The 27,259-nt window shown below is 39.5% G+C and overlaps 1 long non-coding RNA gene across 1 annotated transcript in view; it reads right to left on the bottom strand.

The window, feature by feature from the left end:
* The window catches only part of LOC114017297 (uncharacterized), a 70,066-nt gene extending 42,809 nt beyond the window's left edge, over positions 1–27,257 (bottom strand). The window contains exon 1 of the long non-coding RNA XR_003562266.2: positions 26,996–27,257. This is a non-coding gene — a long non-coding RNA (uncharacterized LOC114017297). The remainder of the gene's footprint in view (positions 1–26,995) is intronic.
* Between the last annotated feature and the right edge of the window lie 2 nt (positions 27,258–27,259).

Below are 27,259 nucleotides of genomic sequence, written 5' to 3'. Positions count from 1 at the left end.
CTCTTCTTTTTTTTCGTACCTTCAGACAGTGGTAAGGCAGGAAGAGATGGAAATCCAAACCAGAGAGGTTCCAGAGGGTTTCATGCTGTGTGGTTTTGGCAGGGTTTGAGTTGACTGAGCTTTTAATTATGATTTCCCCTATCTGCTTCCCTAACTGAATCTGAACTATTGTTAAGGTAAAGATCTGTGCAACCCAGAAGCCAAGAAGCGGCATTCCTCTTGAATTACTGCTACTCTGCCAAAAGCTTTGCAGGAGTTTGGCTCTACAAGCTCTTTGGCAGGTGCACATCTCCCACTTTCACATGGGAGTGGGTAAAGTAGCATGGCCAAATAAGCATGAGAGAAGTGCCCCCAGTTATGGAGAACATCCTCACACACACAATTTCTAGCAGAATGTCAGCTATACTGTTTCCTGTCTTCTCTTATCAGTATGCCACATTACTGCTTTGTACAAAAATGGCATAAGACCAAAGAGGAGTTAATTTGGACCCATCCTGATGCACTACGGAGGTCTTCACTACTTCAGGGGTGCTGGAGGAAGGAAGGCATGGTTAGCTGCATCTATCACTAAATCTGATACTGTCTGTAACTTGTTTCTCTTGAGAAGGATGTTTGTTTCTCAAGAGAAGGAATCCTGAGTAGTTCTGTAGCAATGAAGCAACTTCTAAAGCATGAGAAACTAGCAACTAGTGTAGTGTTATAACATCTGTGCTCAAAAGATTTTTTTTATCTCTTTAAGATTGCATTACCATTCCGTTCTACATATTTCAGTGGTTTTCAGTGTGTGAGGACTTTTCTCCTGACAGGCACCGAAAGTACTTTGTAAGAATAAAACAGAATTAACGAGGAGAGAGAGAAAGCTCTGTTAGCTTCACCTATACTTAGTAAAAGGATTCTAAAGCTTCTTGCATGGCAAGAAATTAAAAAAAAAAACAGCTCAAACAAACCTAAGGATAGGATAATATCCAAGTACATCAAACAGCAAAGTGCAAGGAATACGAGTTCTTCAGTAATATTTTCAGAGCATTTGGAAGAAATTCTGAAGCATGCTGTCTCTAATACTATCTCACTGCTAATACTCCTGCCATTATAGCATCAAGCTGAAGATCTGAGCAGTCATGCAGGAGCTCATACAGGGATAGTTAGCCAGGACCCGCAAGTCCCTGTTTCCTAGCCTCTCTCTTCAATAGATAGCAAAGATTTAGTGCACATTGTCATTGAACTAAATTGCTGGTTTAGGATCGATTTCAGTGGAGCAAAACAAGGCCCTTGCAGTTTTAACTGCAGCTATAATATGTGGAAATTGAATAGATACAGCTGAGGGCAAAACTAATTCCAGCATTTGGAGAGACAGAGGGAGTGCTACATTTGCAATTATATGGAACAAAAAATATTTTGAATTAGTTACAGGACATTCAACATCTTAACAGCAAAATTTAAGGCTCTCACATAAATAAAGTCTAATTTGTTCAGAAATCTGTATGCAAGACAGAAGTAAGCAGACTGAGCTATCAGTCCTGTAGAAATCTTAGCATTCTCACTGATTTTAGAGGACTAGTCATGTACAATTGTGTGTTTGTGATAAACCACTTTTGAAGGATGAGTTGGAGAAATTAAGACAGAAGATTATTTCATTGCTGACACAGGACTATTTTTATATCCAAAGCCTGAACACAGATTTTCTGTAAGTCCATCATGTCTCAACTGGTTTGTTGGGCAAACTCTTAGCAGCATTCCATGACTAATTTCTGCTTTTGTCATACATTTTCAAGCACAAGGTATAAGAAATACTTCCAAACTCAAATACGCCCTTGTCAGAAGAGATACGTGTTTGTTCTATTCATCATGCAATTCTTGTGTAAGGGGAAAACTCATGCCACAGTTTTGCAGAGTTACAAACACATTGATTTGAGAAAACTATTTCCAATTTAGTGACTTTTTGCACAGAATTAAAGTTTATTTATTTACTTTGATGAATTTTCAATCTTCAAATCACTCCAAGCTTTCTCCAATTTTTCAATCGCAATCTCTATATTTAGGCATTAGTGCTTAATTGAGAATCTTGTGGTGGTACTTCAGTGATTTAAATGATCACACACAGATTGTCAGCATGCTGCAATTGCTTTGAAATTCACTTTCCATAAATGTTTTTGCTAGTAAATAGAGTTCTTGGTCATGCATCAGTCTTAAAAGGGCATCATCCAATCTCCCTATAGTCTGTGATGTAGAACGGCAGCTGAATAGTCACAAAACTACTTTAGAATATTTATTTAAGCAGTCCATTGTATGATGGCGTACAAAGTAGGATCAGATGAAGAACTGAATGTGCAGTCCCCCAGTGTCCTGAAAGCCTTTACTAACAGCAATCAGAAACTCTGTTAGCAGCAAATTGCAAATGTGATTAACAGTAAATGGAAACAATTTTATTAAACTGAAGATCTGATTAGCAACTGAACTGCACAATGCAGATTCACCAGCAAAATTTACAATACAACTACAGCCTATAATTTAATGCTGATATGAGTTAATTCATTTCTCTGTGTAAATGATGTGGTATAGAAAGCTTTTTATAAACCAGAGATGTCCATCTTCAGAATAATTCCTGGAGGATGTATTGTTGCTGAAATCAACAACAAATTTTCGGCCTGAAATCTCTGCCAAAAATGACTTACAGAGCATTAGGAAAGAAGGAAGATGGCAGCTTATTCACCCTCTTGAGCATCTCTTGTTTTAGGAACTTCTAGTGTAGGTACAGCAACAGGTATTGCTACCTCCCTTCCACTCTCTGTGGCAATATTATGGAACATCCACAGTTTGTTTTCAATACCTTTCCTTCCAAATTGCCTAGCAGACTTAAAGGAGTAAGACAGTCCCTGTTTGAAAGCTGCAAGAAATTGTGAAAACGTGTGCAAACTGCTCCACAAATTCCTTGCTTGTTTGTTTCTAAGCTGTTTGTATAGCTAAGTTCAGACTATCCAGCTAAGGTGTGATAAACTGACAAAGACAAGAACATCTTAGTCGATGCCTAGTAGAGTCATTGCTTTCATCTGTTCAGTCTGTATATTGGGCTTCTCCAAAGAAAATTACGTGCATACAACTCACACCTAAAATTGAACACTTATGTAAGAATCTGCATGGATCTAAACCCACCACGCTCAGTTTTATGGAAGCACTGGATGCAGGCATTGCTCATGGACATAGGAAGATCATGGTCTACCTTATTGAAGAGTCCATGTATAAAACCCAGTAAGTCAAGAGACCTCCTTCATTTGTAATTTCTAGGGATGTTATTCTTCAGCTCTTCTTTCTAGGGCCATATTTTATGCAGTTGAAGGAGAGCTCTACAAAGAAGAGATTTTACCATAAAAGTGACAGATCCTAACTTCCTGTAGCATTTGGCCAGTTTCCTGCACAGTTTAGGTAAGAGAGCATACCAGCCTCCATGTATGCGTGTGTGTAAACGAAGTCCTGTTTACCATTTCATATAGGAAGAGAAATGTTTCTGCAATCCATCAACAAAACAAAAGGTATGTTCCTTTTGATACTTCAAGGCTGGTTATCAGTGATGCAGTGATGTAGGCTTTGACATCTACTAAACTTTTCTTGTAGGAAATCCAGGTTTTGTTTTGTGTTTGGGTGAAAATAGTTCATTTCTTGAAAAGGAATGAATGGAGTATTGTGCATTTGGTGTGGGGATGTCTAATACTCACTTGTGAGTCTTCTGTCATTATAACTGCCTCTTTTGTGAGGGAAACAATGTTCCTTTTCCACTGCCTTCTGAGTTCCCCAGCCAGTGCTGCAGGTCATACAGCCCTTCCGCCACTGCTGTCTCTGCTGCCTCTCTGCTCGCCAGCATTTTCTATGGGAAAGGGATCTCATTCCTGATTCAGCAAGCTGGGAATGCAGCTCATTAGGATCTTGGCAGCATGAACGAAGCTTGTCATTTAACTTCAAATTTCATTACAGCCCAACAGAAGATACAATTTGTCAGATAGGGAACGAAATCAGTACGCTATATATTTAGTCACCTTTTTTTCCAATGTTAGTATGTTTTTTGCATATAAAGTAGAAGAGTTGAAAGCGCTCACTGAAGTGTTTTTGAAAGAGACCCCATTTTCTTCTAGATCTCCAACTTTCCTGTGCTGCCCACTTTCTCCAACCCACCTTTCTGCCAGAGAATCCAAAGGTGCTTAAGGAAATTAAGTGCAATAGATATAATGCAAGAGTTGATTCATGACAACTTCCTTAACAAGGGAAATAACTTACATTTATGTATTTCCTTTCAATTCCCAAAGTGTCTCCAGGTACTTTGCAGACCACATAAAGGATTCCACCCTTCCTGCCAATTCTGGGATTAAATTCTTTGAGGCTTAAGGAATGTGCACCATCCTGTCTAATACTGGAGAAAGGCACAATTTGCTCACTTCCCAATTTATCATCCTGTCTAGTAAGTTACTGTTGAATTCCTTTGACCTTGAATTATTACATGTTACGCTTTTAGGCCTGTTTCACACCTCTGCGTGATGTCAGACCTAGTCTGTTAACGCCCGCTCCTTTAGTCAAATCTGCTACTGTTCTGCTTCTTTCTTGCCATCTTGCATAAAGCACAGATCCTCTGAATATATGCTGAAGTTGGGAAAAATGCTTTATTGGCTCCCAGGTAGTACTTTTTTATTCTTAATGCTGTCAAAGAAGACTGCAATTGAGTAAGTTATTTAACCCTTTGTTAGCAGCAGAAGATGTTTACGATACAAGCATGCATTTCCTCCCTTAATCAGTGCTGAGCTCCAGGATGCTCTGGCCCTCATTCTTTAACAATTCTTGCTGTGGTGGGGGACGGGCAGCTGCTGTCCTGGATGAGGCCTACAAGACCAACTTGAAAACGACACAAGAAAAGGAAACAGGGGCAGGTCTTTTTTGGTATTACTTAGGTCTTCAAAGCTTTGGGCACAACCTGGGTAGCCTCTAGACATGATTTTATACTCCAGAGAGAGACCTGTGTTTGTAAACAATTCAGTTGGACTTAAGCCCTACATAAGCATCAAAAGTAGGTTTGGGCTTCACTTCTATAAGGCAAACATGCAAACAGAAACAATTAAAAGACCAAGGCATTCTGACTTTCTTACAATAGGCAATAAACTATGTACCTAAAGCTTTTTAATCTTTTATTACAGTGTAGATAATGCCTTGCAATACTCTTGAGGGGAAAAAAAGAGGCATCTGGGAAGTGTATGAAAGAATCTGAAGCCAAGTTCTTTGATGCTGACGTAAATCTGCAGTAATACCATTCTCACTAGCAAAGTGTGATTTACACCGATGTGATCAGGTAGAATTTGTCTCTTGATCCCCAGAATGAAGGAATGAGGAGAGAAAAGAGTCCTGGCACAATATACTATCACCATAGCAAAAGCATTGAAAAAAAACCAGAACCAAATAAGAATGAAGAAACAGGGTGAAAACTAACAAGATAAAGTGATATTACTGAGGCAAGCAACTGTGGAGAAAATTGCAGAAAGAGGGGCATCTACAGGAATGAAAATGAGAGGTGGCTGGCTGTACAACACTGCTGCTGCAGTGATGAGCCGGGAGGCATTGGTAACATTTTCACACAGAAGCCCTTTGGGAACTTTGCTTCTTCAGAAGAAAGAACCTGTGTGGGTTGGAGGTCTAATGTTTTGCATTCCTACATGGCAGAAGCAGGATAGATAGGAAGCTTTTTCCCCACTTTTCAAGCTGTAGATACCTTGGTGATCTATATGTAGATTTTAATTTCATATTAACTGTGTCCATTTCTGTGATACAGTTTATCACATTCTCCTATTTTCATGGGGATTCTTCTGTCAATTATGTTGTACGTAGGTCTCTACTTGCATCATCCATACTTGCACGTGCAAAGTTCCATTTTCACAGTAAATGGAAATGCTGAATGTCTCTAAGTAAACTGACAGCCTCACTAGATGTGTGTAAGTCAGTGTTGTCAGAAAGACTGGAAGATCTTTTAATGAAAGAGCCCCAGCAACAATTTTGGTTATTACCAGGAACAAGCTGTTTACACTTGTTCAGCTTGTAATTTTTGAGCATTTAGAGTACAAGAAGGTATATGGACACCTATAGCTTAGAATAAATAGAACTTTCAAATGGCCCAAATCACACTGAGATTCACTCCTGAAAAGAGTCTGAAGCAGCTTTTAATGTTTAACTATGAGTATCTGTAATAGCTGAGCTGGAATGAGACAGTCTGTACTAATGAAATTGGAGTGATTTCCACTGATTTAACTAGATTGGATATGACTCATTTTATTTTTGTTTAAACTGCAATTTAAACTCTGTAACTTTTGTGTGTGAGCAAGGTCTCAGAATTGTGTACATCAGACTGCAGCCTAACTCAGTCCAGCACATTCAAGACCACTTGTTTTCAAATTGCATCTTTTTTTTTTTTTTTTTAATAGGATGAGGTGATACCTAAGTGCCAAGTCGTAACATGAGACCTGTGGTTAAGCCATTTTTACAGTCTGGCAGCCATGAAACTGGCAGCATGAGTCTAGGGAGTGAATCAATGCAAAAGACATCTGTCTTCTTTTTGTTTATTCGCAGACACTCTCAGATTTTTCCCAGAAGTTTCTTGGAAGTGAGGCAGATTGTGGTCTGAGCTCAAGGCATGGGTGTGCTCTCTTTAGTGCACTTTGCACCTGTATTTTGTTGGAAGTACAGACTTCAAGTACTTTCAAAACATGCCAGTTTCAGTGATGCAGTAAGTTCTAATTGTAAATGATAGAACTTCTGCAGAAAAGAATAGCTTCAATCCTTCATTAAACAAAACACTGAACTACACAGAGAGTGTGTTAAAATAAATCATAAATTACAAAGCTGAGCACTTGCTAAAGAATGCTTGGGTTAAGCTTGATTTTGGGGCATCTATTCTTTGCAATACAGGTGGCTGTATTAAGAATTGAGACGCCTTAGTTGCCTGAAATTGGGTAGGATGAATAGAGGTCTAAACCAGTTTAAGCTAATTGCCTGACTTGCTATGGCTTCTGCAGCTAGCAGTGCTTGAAAATAACTGTAGTAAAGATAAAGTCTGCAACCAACTAGACACACAAATGGACCAGTGTTTAAGATTTATGCCAAACAAAGAGACACTACTTTTTCAGTGCATGCTGGATCATTGCCCGAGGTATAAGTGCCAGTGCTGTGTGGGCACTGCAGCAAGTTCTACACTGTCAGTGCTAATTTCCATGGAAGGAGAATGGAATACATAGTTCCAAGTGAACAGGTACTTGAAATGACTGAGAAGGGGAAAAAGAGATGTGCTGTTACCATCAGATTTTTGTTATTAGATAAATAAGTACTAGTACTTTATACAAGTGCTTGTACTTATACCAGAACTTTATATAGTGCTGTGTGCTGTGTGCTTAACAATGGAGAATGACGCCAAAAAGGCTTCAGCCTGGTTTATGAAAAGCTGAAGTAATTTCTCTAAACTAAAAAAATGCACTCAGCCTATAATGCAACTTTGTGATTTTATCATATGCCATACTGCCTAGCTATTTTGGGCAGAATAAAAAATTATTTCAGGCCATAACTAAAAGTGTACTTATACAAATAACCTGATTTTTAAAAGTTTTGTTTTGGTTTGGAGTTTGGGTTTTTTGGTTTAAATTCCTGTGAGGCTTAAATTGGTTTCTCTCATCTATGGTCCAGGCTGTAGTGTTATCTTCTGGTTTTGTTAGGGGCATCACTTAAAAAGCCATGCTACTAATTTCCTACAGTCACCGGGCATTTAGAGTGGATAATAGTGAGCGGTTAATTTAGCTGTTTAGGCTTGGGTACTGGGTTTGGAAGTATAGCTCTTCCTTTTGTCTTCAGATGTATTGTTGGACTGTTTCAGGAAGTATTATTATTCACTAACTCATATTCATAACCTGCATATGAAAGCTTTCATTTTATGATTAAAACTCTGGAAAGGGTAAAGTATTTACCAGTATACAGTCAGTCTAGTTGTATGGAATGTAACAGAGAGGTGTATGAGATTTATCAGTGTTTTGGTTTTGTATTTGAAAGTGTCAGCTGAATGCTCTGGATATAAGAAAAGACAATTCTTCTGGGCTTTGAAGCTCTTTTAAATAATTTTTTCAAGTTTTCCCAATACCAAGCAAACCTATGTAGCAGATGTTACTTTTCTAGTCTGATTTTTAGCCAGTGTACGTTTTTACCACTACTGATGACAAAAGAGATTCCTCATGCTGTGCTGCTGTCCATGAGGTCGGTGAGCAGGACAGGGTGCAAGAGCTCTGCTGTGTGGCTGCCTCCGCTGCGCACCTTCAGATCCCCAGAGTGCTGCCCTAGGCCTTGCTAGCACAGGTCATTTGACCCAGCGTTCTCTCCTGGGTGAGGAAAACAATGGAGGGTCAGAAAATTAATGTACCTACCGTAAGGTTTTCGGGGGAAGGATCTTTGCAATTGTTTTGTTAAATTTAAAAGAGATTGTGGCTCACTGGGCGTTCTAATTCTAGGCAGGCTTTTAATACATAAAGCCTAGTTTTCACTTTATTGAAGGTTTTTGAATGTTATTTAAAACATTGCTAAGCAATTATGTCCTAGATACAAACTACCCTGTTCTCTGCTTACATGAACTACAAAGCTCAGTATGTGTCTCGGTGCTACTGGCTGCAAGGCATTATCTAGGCATGCTTGATGGTGAATTACATGCCCTAGAAAGAAAATTGCTAAAGACACCAGCTTTCAACTCTCCAATTTTCTCCCTAGTTATTCCTGTGATTGAACAGAAAATATTTTAGTATATGAAATCCTAACACCTGTAATTATGCAGTCCACTTTTTTTGTCATGTCCAGGACTTCAATAACTCAAGCAATTCATGGGAGAGTAGTGGGAACCTTTGTATTATCTCTGCTTTTCCAGATGAGCTGGGCTAGAGTAAATAGGCTGTATGCAGCTCTGAAAAAAACCAGCTTGTTTCAAAGGGATCTTCTCAACTGGAAACCATTATTTCATCCACTCTATAGAGCTGCCCAGCCCAGCAGATCTGTGAGAGCTCAGGGTGTTTGTACTGGGAGGTGCCTGAACAGACTCCAGTATTCTGCAGCAGCTTGGGATACAGGGTGAGTGTTACATGCATACAGGAACTCCAAAGGAGAACAAAGGGATGTGTATTATATTTACAAAAGAATTGTGATTTGGAAGACTTCTCAGTGACACTGGAAAAGTGACAGGGTGCTATAAAAAAAGTATTTCTATCCCATCCTTTATCCTTACATCTTTAAAATGTAAGATGTTTTTATGCTGCCATTCTTTGTGGAAGTATGACCAAATTCTCACAGAATTCTCTCAGAGCGTTCTCATTTCATGACTCAGAATACGTTTCCTGTCGTCATTTGTTCAGAGACTTACCGGCAGAGTGTAAAGCTTGCTGGTATTAAGATCTGTGGTGAAATGCTACTTCCATTACTTTTGATACATGAGATTCATTCACTTTGTTCACTCAGGCATGGCTTTAGTAACCATGCATCTGTGCATGATAAGCGAACTCTTTCCTAAATTGCAAGATAATCTGTGCTCTGATAGAGGCAAAGTTAAATATTTTTGACCATGAAGTTTCTTACTCCTTTCTTTTATCTCCTTGGATAAAACTTGCCTTCTTGATGAACATCTTTTACCATCCTCATATTAAGTGGTGAATTCTCGTTCATCTACTATTGTTGCCTGGTACATCCATAATAATTTTAAGGTTCAAAATACCAGCAAAACTTTTTTTTAAAAAATATAGCTTAGTTTATAAGAACATGCATTTGCAATATCCATTTACAATAAAGCTTCTCCAAACTGCTATATCTATGGATGCAGTGTCCAAATTAACCTGTGGATTTCTAAAGGGAAAGAAGGAGGAACGTGTTTGTACACAATTCAGGGTGAATCTAAGTAAAATCTTAGTAAACTGAAATTGAATGTCATTGGTAAAGGACTGCATGCTACCATGCTTAAACCCACTTGTGACTATGTTATAACCCCCTTCAAACTATTTACTTTATTTCTACTTGAGATTAATCACTGAATTAATCAATGTTCAGTTATACTCAAGAGGAAAGCAAGAGTACAAATTAACACTGATCTTGGTTGTGGTCAAACAACATTCTGAATTATTTAGAGGCAGCTGATGAGTTTCAGCCATTTCCATTGACTAAGAGGATAACATTCTGTATTACCAATGATCTAGAATGCCTTCATGTGTTTACTATTTTTCTTTTTTTGTTTGTTTTTGTTCTATATACTCTTTCAGTCTTAAAACAGGTATTGAACTCTGATGCATTTAGTGCCACTTTGAAAGAGATGATTGAGGAGCTGTCAGAGTAATTACTGTGCAGCAGCTGCACAGCAATTTTCTGCAAATAGGTTCTTTAATTTGCAACTTGTGAAAATCCTGTTGTCAGCAGGGATTCTTGGGAGTATAAATTCACCTCTGAACACATGTTTAATGGTTTGAAGAAACAACAATATCTTGTGGAGTTTCAAGCAGGCCCTGCATAATGGGAATATATGAGTGGTTCTGTAAGATGGAATAAGACAAGATTGTAGGCCCAGAGTCTGTCCCACCCTTGGTTCCCAAAGCTCTCCTGCTGCAGACCCTGCAGCTGCTGTGTGCTACGGGACTGGGGTCAGAGAAGAGCTGCTGTGCTTCCAGAGGTGGGATGGCATAGGGGCACAAGGTGAAGGATGAAAGATGACTGAAGGATCAGGAGTTGATGAAAGGTCTTGTCAGGACTTGGAATAATATCTCATGTATGGGTAGAAGCAAAGGATGAAGTGGAATGAAGTTCATTTTTTATTGTCATGCTCTAATTACTAGTAGGGGTCATACAATTGTGTCTAGTTAAGAAAGGAGCTAAAGCAAAAGCAGGTGATGGTAGTTCTGCCATCCTGATAAAAGCAGAAGGAAGGAAAAGGTAATTGAGCTCACATATAGGGAATAGCTTGTATCATCTTGAAAGAATCTATTTGTAAAAGTTTAAAAAGAAAAAATTTTAAAAAGGGGCACAGGTAATGTGGAAGAGGATACTGTTTTGTAGCAAGCTAGTAGATTTGGGTAGCTACAAAGAGTTCCTGCAGCTGGGGAAAAAATAGATGCCATACAACTTGGAAAGGGTGTAGAAATCCATTTAGAAAGTAATACATGCAGGAAGGAAATAGTTGTAAGAATCCATTGAAATAGTGTCTGTCTTAATAAATCTTTGCTGTCTATAGTTAGTATTTTGCATGTCTTGTCTTTCAGAAATTGAATTTCAAGTTCTAAGATAATTCCGCAAGTTGATGTTGTAAAATGTTTTACCTTTTCTTGGTGCTTTTTTTTGTGAGCCTGAAAAACCTGGGTGTCAGGTAAAGGAATCTCATTTTCCACCTAAACAGAATTCTAAGAAAATTCTTTGCTAGAAAGTGGAGCTGAGTTTAAAACAGGGCTATGAGCCAAGGAGCTATGTGCGTTGCATGCAGCATTGTCATTATTTGGCAATTCATACAAAATAAAATAGGCAAGAAAATCTACAGCTACGTATGTGCTGTTGGTCCTTAACCAGTAGTAGTGACTTCTCTTCGACAGAGTCAAGAAATCTGTCCAAGTTGTATCCCCTAATAAATACATTGAATGTAACAGACTGAAGGTGTTGAAGTTGGGTTTGGTTTTTTTTTTCTTTCGGGGAAGAAGGTAAAAATTCTTGTTTAGTTTTCCAACCCAGGCTGCAGGTGCGTCTGCCTTGTTTGCAGTCTTGCGCAGAGTTAAAAATATCTATTGCTGCGTGGGCAAGGACCAGGCACATTGGCTCCTCTACTCTGGCTGCAAGGTCGTGCAGCATAGCAAAACTTTACAGATGCTATATAGCTGGTAGTTAGGGACACAATATGTTTGCTTACTGGCACACAGGTTACAATCTAATGAGAGGACAGAGGAGCAGGCAATGCAGCCTCTGGTGCTGAGCAGAGTTTGCTTTTCATTGTGAAACAAGTGGCCAGACAACTTCACAACTGATGTGCTTTCTGGCAGTGGTGTGGTCATTTGGCTTTTTTACAGACACAGCTCCTTCTGTTACTTATCCCGTGGTCTGGCACCACAGTAACTAAACCTTCAACAGCACGTTGCAGCAGAAACATGCTCTGACATATGCCGTAGAAGGTAACAAGTGGCACACAGTCTTTATAACAGCATAGAAGAAATGACCATAAAGACAGCAAATGTCTACAAAGCTATTTCTAGATCTCAAGAGATGGAGACAGTCCTGTTTCATGAGAACTCAGAGGGAGTATGGAAGTAGAGGAGAGTTAACAGGGCACTGTTTTACTTAATATAACCCTCAACCAGTATGTCTTAACATGTATCTTAACATCCTTTGTACAGCCTCTCTTTCTGTGGGATAGAAGTGACTTACTACCACTCCATTTCCCTTATATAAAAGGTAGACACTAGACGTGTATTGTGAAAATGGAGAACACAGATGCCTTGCTGACTTGAGTAACTGGGATTTTCACAGGAGAAAAGTGTACCTTTACTATTTCCATTGCTATCAAAGGTTTGTCAAAGGCTACAACAGCATAGGGGTTTTAGTGCCTCTTATCTGCTTCTCCATCTGGGTGCTGCCACATTCTTGTTGTGAAGTCTGAAGCTATGTGGCATACTCCCAACAGGTATTCATGCAGAGCATCAGACTGAGTGAGGCACCAGGGAGATCTTGCCATGGGGAGCCTCATGCGCTTCCCAAATTTAGCAGCATGATAAGTGTCAGGAGGTACCTTAGCGCCCACAGAAATACACCTTTGAAGGATTAGAAAAGCAGAGAGATTATCCACTCCTACCCCAAGTAGTGTGCTTTCTCAAGAATCTTTCACCCACTCCTTTTAGTGCTGATCTCATACTTTTGTTGTGAAAATTAGTAATCTGGGGGTTTAGCTGCTAGCAGCACTCTGGCCTTTTGCTTAAAAGGAGAACATCTAGCACTGTGTTGAAAATATATACCTGAAAGAAGGCCTAAAAGATGATGTCTGAGTCCTTTTTGTAGGATTCTGATATGGAGTGTCCTGATGAAGTGCTGGAGCTGTATCTTTTTGCACTACCATATTTCTCAGATGCTAATTTTATCTAATTCAAGGAAAAAAAGAAAAAAAAAGAGTGCTGTGATAATTTCTATTACTGTGAAGTGGATTTGCATTATCCTGGAAACCCAAATAGGGCAGGTTTAACTAATACATCCTGCCATTTTCCATGACTCATTTGTATTTTCAAGTTTGTTTTCACATCACTGCTGAAAGAGCAGAATTGCGACTAAAGTATTGTCAGTTACAGTCCTGGCAGGGTTGTTGTCACCCATCCAGTTTTTGCTGTATAATTGAGAATTCAATGCAGCTCTTGCTGAAGAAAGAGATTTTTTTGAGTTGCACTGAGGTTTTGTAAGTGCTTCAGATAACCACAGGTAAAAACGTCTCGTGTGCTTGTACTGAAGCAAAGACAAGCAAGGCTTTTTTCTTTCTTTTCAGGTCAGTGGTCCTCAGAATAATACTGTATGGTTAAACACAGCTGCATTTCCAGAAGGATGGTATTGCAGGTTAAATGTTCAACACTAGGGCACTCTGAATTCCAGTCTCAACATAGGGCTGTTGCTACCAAATTAAAATAGTCCACCAGCAGCCTGTTAACACAGCAATGTGTTTATAAATAAGTAATTTCAGCCCTTACTACTCTAACACACAATGGTCAATGCTTCTTAAAAAAAAGGAGAAATCTTTGAATCTATGTAATATTTCATACCTGCATCCATTTTCTACCTATGCTGCGGGGGGAAGTACATGATACCATGTGAATAGATTCTTCCTGATCCATCCAGCTGTCTGCAACATTGCTGCCTTCTGACAGACTAACACTGTAAAACCCTGACTGTGGTGGAGCTTGGCCTGGTGGACGTTTCAAAATATGCCTTAATCTTGTTAGTCTGAATTTAGGAAATTAGTAAGAGTCTTTGGAGTAAATTCATGTCTGTTATTAAATCAGTGAAAGTGTTTTTCCCCTGTGATTTTTAAAGCAGTATTGAAAGTTGACTGCTTCCTTTGAAAGTTTCAGTGTGCTGTTAGGACTACTAAAATTAAATTCTGGTATGGAGTCCTCTATTCTTGACCCACATATAATAGCTGACCGTCAGAGGGATGTTGCACTGCCAGCTGCAGTTGCATGTTTTTTCCTGGTACGCTGTAATCAGCCTGTCTCTTTGAGCAGTTCTGGACAGTGGAGTCTGAAACCTCTGTAACTTCACCACTTTCAGAGATGTCTGTAACCGAGCTCTGTGTGTGCAAAGTGTTTGGAGACTTTTGATGATAATCCCCAAATAATACATTTTGTGCGATTTCTGAAATAATAATTCCAAATATACTGAGTTCTTGCACTCAGGCTGTCAAATTGGGAAAAAAAAAAAAAAAAGCCTAAATCTTTCCATGTTTTAGCAACAACAAGACCTAGCAGAAGCTGCTACAGGTAGAAACAATTATCTAATCCAAATTTGCTGTACAGAGCCCTTTTTTCAGGGAAGGTACAAGGCATAGTGGTAAGAAAACACAATTCCTACTAATTTAGTTTAAAAGGCACTTCAGAGTTTTTTTTATTTTTCTCCACCATAACTAATTAATTCCCGTTAAATGGGACCCATTCCGTTACACCCAAGAAACAACTAAAACTGAATCTGTAATAAAGTTCAGCCTAAACTAAACCTTTATTATATAGTACTACAAGAGACGTTCTGTGGGAATAGGCTTGAGAGAACTGGAAGAAATAGATTATTTTGCTCTATGTCTCGCATGCAGAATCTGTAAGTTGATTCATTAATATAGTAAGATATGGTATAGTTCCTTAGAATGCTCATGGTAGGACACTGAGAATAGAAATGAAATGTGTCTGTAGGAATTTCATTAATCTGTTCGTTTTAATTCAGTTTTCTTAGGAATTTTTCATACTCATGACTAATCTGAAAAATATCAACAATACTTTTTTTCATACTACATACAAAAGTATGTAGCATTGCCATTATTACTTTACATGGGGAAGTTAGATGCTGATCTCACACTGTTTTAACATTACTCTTCCACTCTGCTCCTGTAAATGACATTTCTGCCTTTCCTCTGGGTAGCCAAACCCAGTGTCTGAACTAATCAAGAATGGCTGAACACCGAATGCTTTGGGCATTTTGGAACAAAGTAGGCATATTCCAACTCAGAAATTAATGGAGAATGTGATAACAGTATGACAACAGTATCATGTACAGTTATAAGTCCACACATACTGATTTGTAGAAAAGAAAATAAAATGCCTGGTTTGCTAGAGCAACTTCTCATCTCATTTTTCAAGTTCTCAGGATAGGCAGTATGCTGATACTGTTGCCAGCAGTCACCAGAAGCAGTATAACTTCAAATAAGATGGAATACCAAAGAGAATTTTCTGTGTCTGAGTAAAAGATTTTTCTGATGGTGGTTTTCCATTGCACACTATCTGTGTTTGAAACATAGAGGGGACATTACACAAACATCTAGTTCCTGCTTTAAAGCTGGAATAATTTATGCAGGGATTTGTGTTTTGGGTATGTGTGTGGTATAAAGTTGTTGGGAGGCTTGGGGGCAGGGTGGGTTGGTTTGGGGTTTTTTTTATTATTTTTGAGGAACAATGGGTTTAACTTCTACCTCTGCACCTGGGAGATTTTTAAATTGATCTTTTCCCCCTCTTGTTTGTCATGAAACACATTTGTAAATAATGGACAGTCCATTATATTTGCTCAAGCACAGTCCTATAACAGTCATCCACAACAGAAGAACTTCTGCGTTCCTACTGTACTGATTCATCTTGCAACTGTGGACTTGGCTTTCCTGTATCATTTGCTGGAGGTCAGCTTTGTGGGCTTTCTCAGTAAAGGCTATTAATCTCCTTTTATCAGTGGTAGTACTGTTCAGTGAAATTGCTTGCTCTGTTACAGAGCAATTCAGTAAAGGAAATAGGAAGCTAAACTTGGATATTCTGACTACCAATGTTATATTCTACCTACCAGCTGTCCCCTCACATACCTTTCTTATTTTCAGGTACTTGCTGTTGAGAGTTCTCTGTCATTCCTGTTTTCCCCAAGCCTGTAAGAAGACCTGATATATGCTTTAGAGAACTTACTAGCTACAATAAAGCATAGGGGTGCAAAGTAGAAGCTGGGCAAGTGAGTGATATTAGTAAGCAATAATACGCTTCAGTATTCACAAAGAGCCCTAACCTTGTGTGAAAGTGAGTGATATTAGTAAGCAATAATATGCTTCAGTATTCACAAAGAGCCCTAACCTTGTGTGAGATGAAATCCAGCACCTAGTTTCTACAGTCTGTTTAGTTTAAATGTAAAAAAAAAAAAAAGTGCCATTAGTACATATCTATTTATCTTGTAGCATTTCTGGGCACTTGCACATGTTCTGATTATTATTTGATCACTCTAAGAAAAAAGTGGAAAATACGTTATAGTAAGAGCAAACCTGCAAGCCTGGCTACTTGGTAAGTGTATCTGTCATCTAATGCTTCAGCCACTCGGTGCCAGAGCTTAGCTGGGAAATACTGCTTCGTACTGGAGCCCAGCCAGCTCTGTGGCCTTTCGCCTCTTCAGTGTGGTGTCAAAAGGACATGGTCATATGCTTATGATTGCTTCAGCCTTAGCTGTGGCTTGGAAACTCTCCTGGACTGTAGTGGTTTCATCATATATAAAAAACCAAACCAAAACAAAACCAAAAACAAAAAATGTGCAGTGCTGTCTCTATAGTAATAGTAATGCTACAGTTATGATAGATGGAAACAAGGTCAACTTTGCAGAGTAGTTAGTCAAACTTTTACTAGGCTAACTGATGTAAACAAAGTGACTTTAAGGTACATAGGGCCTCATCTGAAGGTGAGCATGTAGACTTGAAAGTGAGCTTCGTAAGTGAGTCTAATAGAAGAATATTACCTCTCTGCGCAAACTTTATCTCAAAAAGTGTAGTCCAATGAAACTATGAGATCCAAAGGGGACAGATGGGTCAGTTGTGTTCGCTTAGTGTTTCTGTCTCTGGCAGCATCTGTGACAGGATACGGGGGTGGGGGGTGGGGGTGGGGAGCTGTGTTTTGTTTTATCTTTAATCTGAACAGACCTACTGAGAACTCTAGGAATTTGATGCACTTTTAGTTATCAGGTATGTACAGATAAATTCCTCTAGACTGTTCTTAGTTTCTTCTTCCTATGAAACGCTGTTGTCTTCATCTGGGTCTTTTTGGGTTTGGTCAGTACTTTCAGAACCCTAAGCTCTTTATCCTCCTGCGCTTGCCTGCTTCCCTAGGCAGTGAGATAGGCACGGGTAAAACCAGACGTTTGGTAAGGTTATAACCTTTCTCCCTGCTATGCCTCTGCCTCTTGTGTATGATTTACCTTGGTTACAGCCACCTGAAATGTCAAAGAGAAAACCCGTTTCCCCTGGATGACAGGTATTTTCTGTTTACCATGTGAACTGAAGTCTCTGCGTACTCTGAGGCAAGCAGATTTTTAGATTACATAAGCAAATCGTTAAAATAATTACAGACGGATTTTCTTCCGTGCTTGTAACAAAACGAAGAGGGATAATTACCCTGAAGCTTTTTTGTGCCGTACAAGTTGCAAAGCGTTTTGTGTGTCGGTTCCTTTCGGGCGCAGCGTGCGCCACCTTGTGGACAAGCCACATCATGTCTGAATCCTTGAGACAAATACTTAAAACCATTACACTTTGTGTGCGTGTGATAAAATTGCTTAGTTGCACAATAATAGTACATATTTGTCGCTAAAGGCAAACAATCCCTCTTCTTTGACACTGATTTTGTAATTGAAGTTACTTGAGTTCACTTGCTTCCATTACTTTTGAGAAAGCTGAATTTCTTTTGCTGGGGTGTGAATCACATGAATCACTTGTTACCACATGTAAAACTATCAAAAGTAAAATAATTTGCAGTTTTCTTCTTAATGAAGTTTGAATCAATAACTTGGAATTATGTGCATCTGGGAACAAATCAGAAATAATTCAGAGAAACATCTGTCAAAGGAGCATAATTGTTACACGCCAATAATAATAAAAAGAAAATAATTTTAGAAATTTCCTTCCTTCAAAAATAAAAGCAAAAATATTCTTCTTATTAGAGACTTAAGCAACTAGTATATTTTTTTTTTATTTGAAATTAAGACATCAGTATTCTTTATTGAACCATACTAACTTGATTCTTTCTTGGTAGAAAGCAAGTGACAACTCTTAAGACATTCTTTAGTGACTGAAAAGTCCTTTCCAAAAGCAATAAGGATTTTTTTTACAGGGAAGGCTCTAAAACCCCCAAAGTTTTTCAAAATATTATGCTTGCTGAATGAGATCACTGCCCTTTTCATGCAGAGATCACAGAGGTCAACAGATCTTCTCTTGTAGAAGTCCTTTAGAGATAGCCCGTTGCCTGTTTCTTCTAAAATTTAAAATAAGACTTGCTTATGGTAAATGTTACCAAAACCAAGTTTGTAAAAAGTAAAACATCAATGGTTACAAAGGTGCAGTTTTTGCTGTTAGCTTAAAAATATGATTCCAATAGGAAAAAGCCTCAAATAAGTTATTTAACTTAAAATCTAATTTGAACTCAGAAGCAATTTTATGTTTAAAAAGATACTGTAATTTAAATTTGATCTAATGAATAAAAATTGCTGGAAATATAAAATGGTGTCGATCACATGCTGATTAATGAAACTTTAATGTTCATTGTGCTGGTAGCTCTGTCTGTCCTGCAGGTAGGCAGAGCCATTTCTAGTTTTCGGGTAGATGTTCCTGTTAATTGGTCAGGCAGAGATACTAGAAAGGTGGGTAATTAATAAGCTTTCCCACCATTCACGTATAACAGCATTAATGCTACAGAGGTGTAAGCAGCTGCTGGTAATAATTTGTCACCCAATATTACCAGGTACCTCTGAAGTAGTGAAAGCTACCAAGCAAGTGGCAAAGCAGCTGGATCAGGTGGTTCTGCTGTTGAGATCTACAAATGTGGGTAACATAAGATGCTAAGAGAACTCATGACTTACTAAAGAAACATCTGGGACCAAACCCAACCAAGTATTGCAAGTATTGAAAGATACTAACATCACCCACCCGGATGACAATTAATGAGGTCATGCATGTTTTGATAATCGTAAGGATCTGTGTTTGCTGGCCAGTGCTGTAGAGTTATTTAAGAGCTGGACTAAACTGAGCCATGAATTTGCGGAGCAGCAGTTTATTTTTAGTTACTGTAGATTCCGTTCTGGTTGTAACATGGATCACATGATTTTTCTGCAGGGCAAATTCAGGAGGAGCTGCACGTACAATCAAGACTTGCAGCATCTATGCATACCGCAGAGCAGCCAGCTCTCCAAATCCCAAAGTGCTTTCAGCCATCATGAGAGTTTCTGGTTCGCTTATATTTATTACTTGTGTTTGTAAGGATATTCGATTGTTTACCGATTGCCTTGCTTGTCACGAAGGATTAGTCTGAAAAGACAGAGGTTTCGTTTCAGCTGAGGAGTGTCCTGAACATTTGGTATCCATGTGTAACAAGCCACTCAAGGCTGCCAGCAAATTTGCTGAAGTGCTTTCTTAATGTGTAGCTATAGATGATGAGCTAGCATTTCACCATAATTAGTCATTGTTTTGGTAAATGGGTATTAATCCTCACATCGCTATTGCTGGTTTAGGTTTAGTTCTGTAGCTATGACACTTGTACTGATTTTGTCTCCAGATGGTAAGCTTCCCAGTTTGCTGTGTCCTGCAGACAAGCAATATCAAGTGACAAGATATGGTACGTAATATCTGAGTTTCTTGAACAGGAACTGACACCTTCTCAGCTAAGACTGTTGGCCATTTAATTTATATGCAGACTTGAGAGATTCACTAAAGTGCCTTTAATGAAGGCAGTCCTACCAGAAGTGGGGAACTGAAATATTAAACATTATGTCAAAGCTATTCTTATATCATGTAACATAAGTTATGACAACTGGAGATTATAAACCAGGACACAATTCAATAGCAATTAACTTTGCAGTTGCTAGAACCGCATCAAGTATCACTAAGTTCAAATGTTTGTACCATGAAGTGAGAGTAGCATAAGAAAACACTTACCAGCATCCAGCTTTGCACATAGCGAGTGAGTGATGCTGGGAACAGAGTTTCAGAGAAGTGGATATCTGGACTTAAGGAAAGCCTCATTGGATAACTATGAATTTTTAGCAGCACAATCTTAATCTCTAGATATATTTCTGTATTTCTTGCCTGTACCCCAACTAGGTTGTAATAATTCTGGTGTCCAGACAACAGCTGTGTGAAAGATTATTATGTTAAAATTATGCACAAGAGACTACTGTATCATTCCTTACTCACTTTAGATCCACAGAGTTAGATCAAAGCAGTTCATTAAAGTAAGTTTGACTGCTGCCTAAAGTAAAACAACAGGAAGCTTAAAGGTAAGATTTAGATCAGTGGGTTTGTTGGTCAGATACAGTATGAGCCAGCACAGCTGATTTACAGCCAAGACCATATCACAGCTTGGCCAAACAGTAGGTCAGGCATTATTCTGGAGGAAGGGCGAGAAGATGGGATTTTTGCACCACTTAACTCGGCAATGGAATCACAGCAGCTGAAATCATGCTTCAGTTCTGTCTATAGGAAAAATAATTAGGCAGCTTTGCTTTTAAAATCACATCCTTCCTGTGCCCTGTCAAGGAAGTAGGGAGATGAGTTTGAAGGGTGAATTGTTGGAGAACCATAATTTTCCCCTCTGTTTTCTGATGGCCTCATTAGAGAATCCATCAAATAATGCATGACTTAATCAGCACAAATCTGCCATTTTTAAATGTGAAGCTTTTCTATCATAACTGTTTATTTTTTGTTGTTTATACTGGAAGACCCATTACTGGCAGTGAATGGTTGGTCTTCTTGTAACCCTTTGCATGAAGTGCCAACTGTTCTGAGAAAAATAAATCTATAATTACCTCTTCTGACAGCACACTGCTGTGTCGCTCTCTAGGGGAGACAATATGATTTACACACTTGAATGTTTTGCTGTAATATGAAATAGTGTTTTGCAATCTGGCAGCTGTTATTAACTGTTATGATGATCAACTAAGACTGTGGGAGTTGCTAATTAAGAAGGAACCAGTACTAAAAGAAAGACAATATAAGGTTTGGATTAATTTAGCAATTACCAACTGTAATCCTGGGGGATCATTTGCAGTTTCAGACTTGATATGCTACTTCTGTTTCACATAATAATTCCCTTAATATTTCAGTCTTCCACAAGCATATTACCCCACGTATTACCAACTTGCAGATGAAATAAATGTCTTTTTTTCCTTAATGGTCATGCTAGGCAAGGCACATACAGTGAGGAGAGTTCACGCTTGTGAAAGAGGATTGCAGGTGTTTAGTATCAAGAGAAGTTGTTGCGATACCTTGGCCTCCCCTGGGAGAAGCAGTCTGACCCTGCTCTGTGGAGGCAGGGAAGCCCACCTCAGTGCATCTGCCTGGCACATGGATAGCCTCTAGGGTAAGGAGTTCCCTACCTGCCAAGATGGTGGTAAAGGGGCAGCTGCAGCCTCAAAAGAGAGAACAGCACTACTAGGAAACGCTCAGCCGAGCACCGGGCAGAAGTGTCCAAGTGGCTTCTGTGAGGGGTGTGTGGGGGGGTGAAGAGACCTGAGAGCAGTTTAAAAGCTCAAAACTTTTGGAGATTTCACCCTTTTCATCCCACTGGTTTCCAGCACCAGGGGCTGGTAGGGAGTTGGTGGGTGTGGGGTCACCAGGGGAAGTGTAAAAGACACTGGAAGAAAATGGGAACTGAAAAGGAAGATGGTTTTGTGTAAGATAACATGTGTCTGGCAGCTGACCTGAAGTCATTATTTATCTATTGTGAGGCTTTCTTTGGTTTTTTTTTCCCTACCAGTTCCACACTGGTGTGGAGCAATAGTTTTGTTTCGGTACATGAACTGAAGCAATGATGCTGTCAGTCATGGGGTATTTATCCTCCATTATTATGGCGGTACTTGGTTTTAATTATTGCAGACATTTTTATGTGCGCTCACCGTTAAAAGTAGCTTAGAGAATAAAACTGAAGCTGTCTGCACAGTACAATCAGAAAGTGCTGAAGTTACTGCAGGGTGGGTTTGGAAGGTGATGAAACCCTAAACCACTGAGCTCAAAATCTTGAGGCTCAAGTGGTTCCTTTAGCTATTGCTTCACTGCCCAACAGGCTGGGAGAAGGCCATGCAGAAGTTGAAACTAACTTCTGCACTAAAGTTAACTGAGTTAACTCAGAGTACACAGAATTATTACATGGTAACATTATTCCTTCAAAATGTGGCTCTTGCCTCTCCTTCATTACCTTGACTCATGAAGCATTTGGCAGATTTTTAATTTTTGGGTTTTTTTAGTATTTACCAAATCAACTAATATGCTGTCCCAGTCTTTGTTTTATCAAAGTTCTAAGCCCTAAATCCAACCTAAATGAGAACATACTTCAAAGCGAAAGTCAATGACACTATCTTTTTCTTTCCTGGTCAACAAACACTCGGAGTGCCAACCGTTCAAAGCACTGTATAAAACCCCATAGAATTAGTTAAGGGGACTGTATTCTACCCTGAGTGGTTTGCATTCAGAACCTCAGCCAACATAGCGGTAATTTACTGGTTGCTAACAAGGGAGCTCTTGCTACTTTGGTAGGGATACGCAAACTGAGTTTTGTGGCTACTGAATACACGTGTGCGACCACCACCTTCACAAAGCCACAGTGCCTCACAAAGGTCCGTCAGTTTGCCTCTGTACCTAATGTTTTTTCCTGTCCCTCAGCAGGCAGTCTCAAAGAAAGCTCCAATCTTCCCCGCCCCCCCACCCCCGCCTTACACACCGGTGTCTAAGTGCAGCTAACACCCCCAACGGGAAGGCTTTTCTCAGCCAGCCAAAATTCCCGTTTTCATGTTCCTGTCTACTACAAAGGAGCTGCTTAGGTAACTGAATCTCATCTGGGCAAACTGGGTGCCCAGCTCATGACAGCTAAGTATTACCAGTGCTTGGAGGACACCTCAGCAACATTGAACATACACTTTACACTGAAATGTGGGATGTGTAGCTTGTTTTCGGCTTTGAGGCTTGAAGTGTGAACCTCAAAGCTCCTGTCACACGGTGGCTTGGCTAGTCAGTGAGAGAGAACCTCCCTTGAAGATTGGCTGCTGTCAGCCAGAGGCAGCAGAACATCTCCATTTGTACCTTAGACCTGTAGAACAGAATATTGATTTACACTTGTGGCACTGACAGTATATGTGTTTTATTATTTGTTAAAACACAGGTGAATTTTAAAGAAGCAAAGTTTGACCCGAGTCCCTAGAAATCAAATGACATAATAGCAAGTGGTACTAGTCTTTTGTGGTGTTGTGGGGGTTTTGGTTTCTCTTTGTTTTGTTTTTTAATTGATGCATTATTTCTTAAACCAGATGGGATTATTTGCTAATCAGTTGGACATGTGGTTATGTTACAACATGTGGGTGACATATATGCTTTGTAATGACCTAGGCTTGTCTTAAATGTCTTTTTCCAGAAAGTCAGCAAAGTTTGTCTGGAACTAATCAAAAGATGTAGAAACTCTTATTTCTTCAGCTAGCTTGTTCCAGCTAATTATCACCTAATTATTTAAATGGAAAAATAAGACATTAATCTTGATTTTCCTATCTTTGTGCTGTGAACATTGATTTTTACTATACTTTTCTCCCTTTGATTAAAAGATCATTCATTCACCATCTGATACTTTCTTCCTATAATCCAGTGAGTGATTTGGCACAATAGTTTTCTAAACTTGAAGAAACCCTATCATTCCGTAATTAAAGAGACTCAATAATCACACTAAATACTTATCTTTATATTAGTATTACCAAATTAAGGAGGAACATAAGAAAAAACTGTGCATTCTATATACCGATTGTTTTGACAAATACGTACAATTACATTTGTTGAACTTCCTTACTTCCCAGAAAACTCTTTATCCAAATTCTTTAGAAGTAACGCATAACAGTATCTGATAATGGAAAATAAGAGAACAAGAGGGGAAAAAAGACTATTTTGACTCCAATAATTACACATAAATCCTCTCCAGTTAACTTTTTGTCAGTGTTATACACAAAGTTACATGAAAAAGAATTTAGCTTATAGGTGAACTAAATTCGCTGTGAGGCGCAGAGAAAAGATTTAGCATTAGTAAAATCAGTACTAAGCTATACCACTTTAATAAAAAGCTCGGCTTTCTCAGGCAATCAATATTCCCAGGGGCAGAAGCTGAATTTGATTGAATACCACCTGACCACCTGACACTGTAAGTGTAAATAATTTGTTCTTCATCAGTATTGATCCCTTCTGGAAGTTCATGCCCTTGGGACTTTGAATTAGGTTTTTTTCAACCAATTGGTGCTTGCAGCAGTGAATTACATAGAAATGATAATTCTGGATTTTTGGTCTGGTTTGGTTTTGTTCATTACTTTAACATAAATCTTCCAAAATATTTGGAAGTGTTGCTTATCTAGATGGTGCTGCTGTTTGTGTGTCTTTTTTTTCCTTTTTTTTTAACCCCATCAGATTTGCCTGTTTCTCTTTTTAAATGTTTATATTGTTAAACAAAACCTACGAGTGGCTTAAATTTTAGCTTTAAAAATGTAGTTTTAATTAAAAAATTAAAAATAAAAATTTAGCTTTAAAAAAGTCAGGATGTTGACCAGCAGTTGCAGTACCAAAATGACTGGCTGTATTTTGCTTGTACTAACTGTTTAAATTGAGTTATTGTTCTGTTTGCTTTGCAACTTGAATCAGCCATTGCAACAGGGGGAAAAAAGCAAACATTCTTTCATATCATTCGTCTTAATGTATGTACCTTGCTTTCTTTGTAAATCTATGTGTGTACATTGATTGCTGGTCTGAAACTGCATTCTGGCACAACTCTAAGTATCCAGTATCACTGAAATGATCAAAACTGATAGAAATTCTTTTCTAGCCTCAACAAATCAATATATGCAAAAGAACAACAACAAAAAGTCGACTTGTATGTGTGCCAGTCCTATGATTTCCAGGCAGAAGAAAAATAAGGTGACATTAAGATTTGCTTATTTTACACAGAGGGCATATTACAGTATGTGAAATATGGCTAACAGGCTTTTAAATGTACATCAACTTCTAAACGTTGTTTAATTTCTTTGGTGGAAACTTACTGTTGTAAAAGCAAAAGCTAATACAGCTAGCATGCACTCATTTTGTGGGCTGAACTGACATCTACCGGTGTTCTGTAATATGGTGATGACAAAATAGACACAATATTCTGTGTACGTTTCCATGATGCTTTTAACAGCCCTGCTAATGACTTTACCGGTAGAGTTGAGAAAAGCCTGACAGCCAAAATGCAGCAGGTGGAGCTGCCTAGCACATCATGCCACCAGGCAGGGAATGGAGTGGGGCTCTTGCAGTTACAGCATACTGCATCCAGGCTTCAGGCTTCTGAAATTGCCATGGGGCATTTTTTCATATGATTATTTAAAACAAATTATAATCTTCAGGTAAACAGCTCATGGGGAGTGGGGGAGACATAGTAAAGATTTCTCTTAATTTCTAACCACATTTCCCCAAGCATGCCTTGAGCTGGCGCTGCCCATGTCCCCACGCAGTCACTCGGTTTATTGCAGAAAGAGAACTTCTGTGGGTCCCACCACACAGATGGCCACCTAGGAGAAGCTGTGCTGGGTTTCCCTGCAGGGTGGGCAGAAACCCTGGCTAACCCAGGCAGGCCAGTGGCCTGCAGCTCATAGATGCTGCAATGGCCTGGCCCACCATAGACTTGCTAAAGCTGATGCTTCTGTCACCCAGTGTTAGCCGGCAAAGGACTGGAAAGGAAGAAACTGGTGAATGGCGAGATAGGTGCGAAGGAGGAGGGACAGTAAGAAGAAATATGCTCATGCACAGGTAATTGGATGCTGACTGCCTGCTGTATTTGGACACTTGGTGGAAACAGCAGCAGGGCAAAAGGGAGCAATGTTATTGAGGTCCCCGAAGAGGTGTAAAAGCTGTAGCATGAGCCAGCCTCTAACTAGATGAAAGGAAAAAACACAGGAGAGCATGGCAGTCAGGGTAAGAAGGCTCAGAGTTGAAGGCTGTGTCTTATTTCACCCTGGGAGATGTGTTCAGTCATGGCTTCTCTCCTGCAGCTTCTAAGCTGCTCATAGCCACCTGGGGAAGGGGATATAGTTACAAAGAGAACAATTATTCCAATTTTAGTTAAGCCAGGGCACCGAAGCCAAAATTACTCATATTCTGCTCCTGAGAAAAGTATCGTAATATCTCATGTGATTTCTTGATAATGATGAAAATTTATTAGCCTCCAAGTCTAGTTCTGCTCTCAGATTCAGATGCTAACTGGCAGGAAGGACTGAACGCTGCTGTATCACCCCCTTCCCCCAGATCAGGGGACTGGGAGTACTCATGCTGCCAGAGCCCTCCTGCCCCACCATCTGATGAGGCCCCCCAAACACCATACCGTACCCACAGGGGATTGAGCTGAGCTCACTGCTGGGCTCGCTGCCACCTGGGGCGAGAGCCCCTCCTGTCCTGTGAAACCTGAATCCTGGCTCTGGGGTTCGTTTGCCTTGAGCCTTTATACCTGTTACTTAGGGTGAGGTCCAAGAAAAGATTTAAGCAGAAAAATAGGACTTTAATGGATTTTAGATGCTTTTGCCCAAAAGGCCTAACGCACAATCCCTGCTGAGCCCCCAGGAGTTACTGACTCCCTTCAGTCTAAAGTAGATTAAAGCACTTAAATCCCAGCTCTCGCCAGCGGGCCCACCAGCCGCAGCGGGAGGTCCTTGCCGCGTCCCTCCCAGGCTACCTGGCCAGGAAGGCATCTTGTGTTACCTTGGTGCTGCTGGGATGGGTAGAGGATGGAGTGACATACTCTGTGTTTTCCAAAGAGTGAATCCCATGTAATCGTCTGTAAAGGCACTAGTTAAGATCACTGTATCTGTTAAAGATTTCTTTGATCGTTTTATGGTTTCTTGTATTAGGTGCTGTCTGAAGTCACCGATCTTGCTCACGCAGCAGGTATGGGAGAATTGGGGGAGGGCGTTTTGCTCCTGCGCTACCAAACGTGGCGTGTGGCTACGCCGACCAGGGGCCGGC

This window comes from Falco cherrug, chromosome 4 (assembly GCF_023634085.1).
Source record: "Falco cherrug isolate bFalChe1 chromosome 4, bFalChe1.pri, whole genome shotgun sequence".
Classification (NCBI taxonomy): Eukaryota; Metazoa; Chordata; class Aves; order Falconiformes; family Falconidae; genus Falco; species Falco cherrug.
The sequence above is the reverse complement of the archived record's forward strand: the minus strand, read 5'-3'. Positions and strand labels throughout refer to the sequence as shown.